Raw genomic sequence first — 5,624 nt, 5'->3', positions numbered from 1 at the left:
CATTTTCTCCCAGAGAACGGCTGCTCACTCAGTATTTTCTCTTTTTTGTCTGATGTTTCTCTGCAAAGTTTGGAGATGGTTGTGTGGGAAAATATCACGAGATCAGCAGTTTCTGAAGTACAGTCACTTAAATCACCTTTCTTCCTCTTTCTGATGCTCACACTGAATCCAGCAGAATGTCATGACCATGTCTACCTGCTTAAATGCTGCCATGTGATTAGCTCATTATTAGAGATGGACCAATCCGATATTACCTATCGGTATGGTAGGATACTTAAGTAAATTACTGGATCGGATATCGGAGAGAAATAAAAATGTAATCGAGCCATTAAATATCAAAAAAGCACCTCACAAAACTTGCGACACGGCGTAACTCGGCTCATAACCGTAGCACGTCGGAGCAGTATGCATCACGTGATAGAGCGGCTGCGTGTATTTGTAGCCTTGCTACTACTCCGGCATTTCATCTCCGAGGAAGTTATCCCAGAGAGAAGTAAAGCAAATATGTAAGTTCATCTCTGAATGTTTATAAAGCATTCCGGCGTTAAGCTTAACAACCGATAAATGGAGCGACTGCCTCTCTCCCTCCCCCTCCTGCTGCTACTTCAATCCTGAAACTGCTTAATGATCAGCTGATCGGCTTTTCTGTCGCGAGTCCGTCTCTCTTCTTTGTTTTTGGCCCACTTTGCACCAGAAAGAGGAAACCAGCGGCTGAACAACAGCAGCACGTTTAACCTTGATAAGCTGTTGTTAGAATTTATTTAATATTACTTTCTACACCAGGATCTTTTTCTACGTAGCTGACGGCTGGTAACTGTGCAGGGGCGGATCTAGCAAAGTTTAGCCAGGGGGGCTGATAGGGCATGAACAGGGAAAAGGGGGCACAAAGACATACTTTTCTTTCTTATTCTCATTTAAAATGTCTAGCTTTTAATAAATAATTATCTGAATCTTACACCCAAAGTTTTAATCTGATGTAAAATGTATAGAAGTCCATTACTGTATATAGTAACTATTAAGTCTAATATACCCTAGTAAGCTATAGTACTTTTTCCTTTGGGAAGGTACGATCTGTGCAGTCTGCAGTTCTGTTGAAGAAAGATTTTTTTATTTTTTATTTTTTTGCTGGGAGTTTTAGAACCCTATTAGTTAGGTTGCTTACTCTTTAAAATACCAGAATAGGGTGGTTGGAGTAGGTTTAAGTTTATTAGATTGATCCCCAGATAGCAAGGAGACATTGAACAGATGTTGATTTTCCATCTGAACCATCAGAACCGTCATGCTTGAAATGTCAACACAAAACCAATGTTGAAACAACATTGAAATACTGATGAAACCTGACACTGACATTGAAATAACATTGATTCACTGTTGTTCTGTCATCGTTGATTGTTGATCTATTTATAGTTGACAAGGTGACAACAATCACGTTGAAAAACCATTGATTTATGGTTTTGCGGGAAATTAAAGCTGCTACCACTTGGACTATTCCATAGCCCCCCCTCTCACAGTGGTACATCCCTTCAGGTAACCATTGTCTTGTAAGGTAGAGCGGGACATTAGATTTACTCTCAGCGACCGGAGAAGGCATCAGTTCATGCACTGCACTGGCCTGCACCACGATTAATATAAGGTAAGAATGAATGACTTTTGTTCTATTCGTTATTTCCACGGTTGCATTTGAATAACTGTAAAAAACAAACAAACTTGTTAATGTAAAGTTTCGGACAAAATGTGGGAGCCCGAAATTGTGTCTACTTTCATCTTACAATCCGGCAACAAATAAACTGCACTGCGAACAAAGTCAACAAAGAAAACATTTTCATTTCATACTTTTCCGTCATATTCCCTTACAAAGCTAGCTAGCTAGCTGTAATGCTTCGAGGGTTTCTTTGTTCTTGCCGTCGCCTCGGCGCTTGACCCAGACTTTCGCTCTGCAGTTGCTTTTTAGCATAGTACTACAAAAAATTGTAAATCTGTGATATATGATTGATAAACGTAAAGGTAACTGTATAAATGTGTTCAATGACTTTGTTACTTTTAATGATTGGAGAGCACCCAGGTGCTCTCCAATCATTAAAAGTGAGGTGAGCGTGCAACGTGAGCGTGCAACGTAAAGTTTGAATTGAGTGCGAATCGAAGCGGCCGCTTCGATTCGCACTCAATTCAAACTTTATGCTCACCTAACTTTACGTTGCACGCTCACCTACCTTGCGTTTGCACCTTTTGTCCACACGTAAACTGCGTTTTATTATTTATTTATTAGTTTTTCGCCTCTCACTGCTTAAGCCATTAATCTTTCTGGAATTGTTTTTTTAAACAGATGCGACCTCACAAAAGATATTAGCTATGCTGTCAGACCTGACGACAGCTGTTAACGAACTCCGTGAGGAGGTCAGAGCCATCCGCCATCCCTGCTGAAATGAATCGGTAGATGCTGGGGTACTGCCTCTGGATTTGCCCTTGCACAACATTGAGGAGCTAAACAATGCAGAGGCAGCTCTTCAATCATAAGAGGCAAATAAGGCAATGGTAAGTATATAAAGGTTATGTACACTTTGTAACTATAAAGTGTAATAGCTGTCAGATGTGATTTAAATACATAACAACGGCCTGTTGATTAAACACACAAGCACTTGCATACACATTTAAGACATGAGACACGCTAATTCCATCTCTTAAAATGTGTCTATAGGTGAGACGCTTTGCCTTGATTGGAGGGACCACACTGGAGGTGCGAGTCTGCCGTGTAATGGCTTATGCCATTACAAACGAGCTGGCCTCGGTACTCAACTGGGCAAGGAAAAAAACCAAGGACCAGACAAAGCAAAAAATGGCATTTAAAGATACAGCGCTCTGCAAATGCATATATGGTGGTAAGTTTTACAGTTTTTTTGCTATATTACTTTGTCTTTCTTAATAACAAGACTTTCATGTCCGGTTAATCTGGAGATGGAGTCTTTGGTCTTTGGCTTGTTTAGTCCTCGGGTTGTAGTTGTACAGCCCGAGGACCCCATGTTTATTTTGTTTTAAAGGATACACAGCACACCATGCTAAGACTTATCACTTATCACAGCTCATAGCTCTTTGGGAATCAAATGCGGCAGTTTGCAGATTTACGCCTGGTGACTTTCATGTTTATCAGCCTAGGAGTTTACATACTTTCTCCCCGCTGAAGACAGTTAACAAGAGCTTATTCATGTGCTCTAATTCACTTTTTGTGTTTGTGTGTGTGTATTTTTTTCCTAGATGGCCTGACGCAGCAGTTAGGGGCAAACTCTATGTCCGAGTTTGTCTTTGCACAAGCAGTGCAGAAATGGCTCCGATACGCCCCAGATCGTATGGGTATGGGTGGTGCAGGACGCACATCATGATCCCCATCCCAGAGTAAAAAATTACAAACTTCTGTGAAACACATAAATGTAAATAGGAAACTGTCTTTTAATAAAGTATTTAGCAAACGAAACATGCCTATTGACCTTTTTTTTTTTTTTGTTTATTTTTTTTCTCTGTTACATCACATGCAATGCTTTCTTATTTTAGGATATTAATATTGACATGATACATTGTGAGACATTTGTTGTTGTTTTTTTTAATAAAGGGTGTCCAATTTGAGGAATAAGTACAATTATGTGTTTAGGTGGTTTAAGTATTGATGGAAACATGCAGTAGTTTAGTATTGGTTAAAATACTTATAAAGAAAGGTAGATTTCCAGTCATGATTTAACTGTTTTAATAAAAAGCAACTGTGCGAAAGAGGTGGAAAATCAACACCATAGCTCAACAGTGTTTCAATATCAGAATCTGACATTGTTTCAATGTCAGGTTTCAACATTGATTCAACATCAAAACCTGACGTTGTTTCAACATTAAAAGAGGGTGCAAGAGTGACGTTAGGTCAACGTCACACTTCAACGTTGGTTCAATGACGTCGCCTGATATTGACTCAACGTTGTTTCAATGTTTCCTTGCTATCTGGGTCAGTATTGCTGAACTATGAAATATTTTGGGTGCAGTGTATTTTTTGCATACAGGTATAACAGAATAGCTTTAGTGTTTTTTTGTTTTTTTAACTTGAGTATGAACTTATACAAAAAGCAGCAAAATATAAAAAAAAAACAGTTTTACTGATTAAAAAACACACTATATCGGATTCACATCGGTATCGGCAGATATCCAAATTTATGATATCGGTATCGTGTCGGGCATAAAAAAGTGGTATTGTGCCATCTCTACTAATTATACATTATTGTACATAACCTTGGCTTTTCTATAAAGTCCAACATGCTCAAGTGACACCCAGAAGACAGCATTATTTCTCAGACATCAGCTTAGCTTAGTTTTCATTTTGTAACTATTTTCAAAAATGTTTGCTGGGTATTTTAAATGTTATGCACACAGAAAGGTAAGAACAGGGGTTTAGCCTCAGTTTGCCTTTCTCAGCTGTTTTTATGTGTGTCCTCAGTAAAAACTGTTTATTACAATTTAGAGTAAAAAAAACTAGAGTAAAATAGATGACAAAGCAGGATAGTTTTTATTCTGCATGTTTACCCATTTGTTTTCTCAGTCAGATCAAACCCTCACCTGTCACATCTGGTCTCTAAGCACCAAGAAGGCAAGGTTTTACATCAGGACTGCCCTACCATTGGGTTACATTATGGGCCATCTTTTATATACAAACTGACAACATCTTCCCAGGTTTTTGGCTTCAGTCCTTAACCATTTTCCAAGCACAACATTCAGAACACTTTGGATATTTGTGGAGAAGTAAGAGACATTATGGAGGAAGATAAAAACAATGGTCTCGTTTGACGTTGAATCTCTCTCACTTGCATTACAGTTACTGGAGTAGTGGAGGTAGTTCATAAGACATTAAAGGGTGACCCTACCCTTCACATCAGGACCAGTCCTCTGTCTACATTTCACGCACAAGTGTCATTACTACAGGCAGAAACATGGTTGCACCAGTTTTACCCAATGTAGGTAAAAGAGGGCTCCAATATTCTATCCTGAAACACCACCAAGCCATTGAGTTTGTTAAACTGTGGAACTAGTACTGAAAAGCTGATGTGTACCATAGGCCAATGCATATGGATACATTAAGGCATGAATCTCATCATCCACTGGAGCACAAATTAGTTGTCATCAGGATGCTACAGCACAGCGTGAACATCATCCCCACAGATACAGAAGCCAGCAAAGCAGAAGAACATCATATCAAGAAGGCCCTGAGTAAATGTTGTCATCCCAGCTGGACATTTGTCAGAGCTGGGAAGATAACCCAAGAATGCTCCAGGCGATCCAGGAAAGAGTATGGACAGCCACCGCCTAAGTGAAAACCACTGGTGAGCCCTTATGTGTCAGGAGTTTCGGAACAGCTGAGACTCAATTTTTCAAACCCAAAAAACACGCTATGCTAAAAAACGATCTACCCCAAGGAAAACAGAGTAACTGGAAACAAAGTAATATGCACTGTGAAGTGCCCAGAGGATTACTGTGAATTATAAATTGTGGAAACCAAGCAACCTCTGGCCAACAGGATGGGAAAACACAGAAGAGCTACCTCATCAGGCCAGGACTCTGCAGTCTTATTATGCCTACAAGCTAGTGACCACTCCTTCAGT

The 5,624-nt window shown here is 39.6% G+C and overlaps 1 long non-coding RNA gene across 1 annotated transcript; it reads left to right on the top strand.

The window, feature by feature from the left end:
- Positions 1-1,576: 1,576 nt before the first annotated feature.
- On the top strand, positions 1,577-2,785 carry LOC148096150 (uncharacterized). Its single transcript, XR_015717214.1, has 3 exons — positions 1,577-1,633; positions 2,324-2,532; positions 2,696-2,785. It is a non-coding gene; the product is annotated as an uncharacterized LOC148096150 (long non-coding RNA).
- The last annotated feature ends 2,839 nt before the right edge of the window (positions 2,786-5,624 follow it).

This window comes from Neolamprologus brichardi, chromosome 23 (assembly GCF_056152115.1).
Source record: "Neolamprologus brichardi isolate AB-2024 chromosome 23, ASM5615211v1, whole genome shotgun sequence".
Classification (NCBI taxonomy): domain Eukaryota; kingdom Metazoa; phylum Chordata; class Actinopteri; order Cichliformes; family Cichlidae; genus Neolamprologus; species Neolamprologus brichardi.
Note: the sequence above shows the minus strand (reverse complement) of the source record. Positions and strands in the feature narration are given on the sequence as shown.